The sequence below is a fragment of the Babylonia areolata genome, chromosome 2, assembly GCF_041734735.1.
Source record: "Babylonia areolata isolate BAREFJ2019XMU chromosome 2, ASM4173473v1, whole genome shotgun sequence".
Taxonomy (NCBI): domain Eukaryota; kingdom Metazoa; phylum Mollusca; class Gastropoda; order Neogastropoda; family Buccinidae; genus Babylonia; species Babylonia areolata.
The window spans coordinates 52,377,367-52,379,122 of NC_134877.1; the positions used below are offsets into that span (position 1 = coordinate 52,377,367).

Here is a 1,756-nt window from a genome sequence, read left to right on the forward strand (position 1 = left end):
CACTGGGAGTAAATAAAGAACCACCTCAGAACTACAACTGAGTGTGGGTTCTGTGACACAGTCTGTGCGCTTATTTCTCACAACTGGAGAGATGCGAGTTGCTACACACCTCTATCTATTTTTTAATGACCAATAGAGTGATGGTAAATGGTATAGACCTCATGCTCAGGTCTGCCGAATGACACATTATCACAAACACAGCTCAAACTCCTCTTGGTAAAGCCTAATGAATTCCGAAATAAGAGAATTTAAGAATTTTCTGAATTAACCCCTCACTTTTCAGTCATCAATACTGCCGAGGATGACTTTGCAAGGGAAACCCTTTTCAAGAAATGCTGCGATGACAACAATGTTAACAACTTGAACGAGACGTATGAAAATTCCTGTAAGCTTTCTGTTCACTTAAAGCGTTACTTACTCTTTAATATCAACCAGCTCTATCTTTCAACACTATCTCAAATTCACCTAATCAAACAAACCTCATTTTAACATTTCACAAAACACTGCTTGGAAATTGTTTCATGCTTTCTCAACACAAAAGAACAGCTGGCAGACTTTTTTTTTATTTTTTTTTTAAATCGGGTACCATTCACACCTTACATGCAAAAAAACGAGAGAGAGAGAAAAAAAAAGTGCAGGTCGCATGACAACGCTCAGCATGCGCAGCCTCCTTCCTGTGCCTGGGGCTCTGCAGGGGTGTCTTTCAAGTGAACCTCCGACATCTCATTGCCGCGTTTTGGCCTAGGCTGTCCCATGGCGGGTAAGGCTGCTGCTACTCTCCGGAATAACTGTTTGACGTTGTATCCTGCCTTGGCACATGTTTCTATAAACATCACGTTCAACTCCTTCACCTTCCTCTCACCCTCTTCTGTGGTCACTTGTCTTTTGTCTGACAGGTCTGTTTTGTTCCCGACCAACATGATTATCACATCACTGCCACGCGTTGTCCGCACGTCGTCAATCCACTGGAAGGTCTGGTGAAAGGAACTGGCATTTGTGATATCATAGACGACCACAGCGACGGAGGAATCTCGTATGTAGCTGGGAATGAGGCTGCGGAAACGTTCCTGTCCCGCTGTGTCCCATAACTGCAGCCGAATCGTTCTGTCTTCAAGATACATGGTTTTGGAGAGGAAATCAATCCCCAATGGTTGCCTGATAAGTGTTGTCAAAGCTGTCGTACATGAATCGAGTAATGTGTGAGGTCTTTCCAACACTCCGTTCACCAAGGAAAACAAGCTTGAACTTCCTCAATGGATTCCCAAATTCACCTGAAGATGTCATTTTGTGTTTTTAGTTATTCGCTGCTTTGAGAATGGTTTACTCCGAAGGTCTAGTAATCAAGAAGATTCACGATTTTGTGTGTGAGGTTTCTGGATAAATAGTCGCCACGCTCGGACCCTCGTTTTTCTAAGTAAGTGGACTTGTCAATGATGCTATTCCTGTTTTTTCAGCTGCTGTAAATACCGCCCTTCCCATTCGTTACCACCTGCTGACAACCTTAGACGTAGCTCACGTCATTAGTTTCAGTTTCAGTTTCAGTAGCTCAAGGAGGCGTCACTGCGTTCGGACAAATCCATATACGCTACACCACATCTGCCAAGCAGATGCCTGACCAGCAGCGTAACCCAACGCGCTTAGTCAGGCCTTGAGAAAAAAAAATATAGAGAGAGATAAGCTTACATAAATAAATAAATAAATAAATAAATAAACGTCATTAGACTTTGTTTTTAGCGTTCGTAAATTGTAGGAAAAT

At 42.7% G+C, this 1,756-nt stretch overlaps 1 pseudogene; it reads right to left on the reverse strand.

Annotated features, from left to right (window-relative positions):
- Nucleotides 1-653: 653 nt before the first annotated feature.
- Nucleotides 654-1,360, reverse strand: LOC143279496 (ras-related protein Rab6 pseudogene; annotated as a pseudogene).
- Between the last annotated feature and the right edge of the window lie 396 nt (nt 1,361-1,756).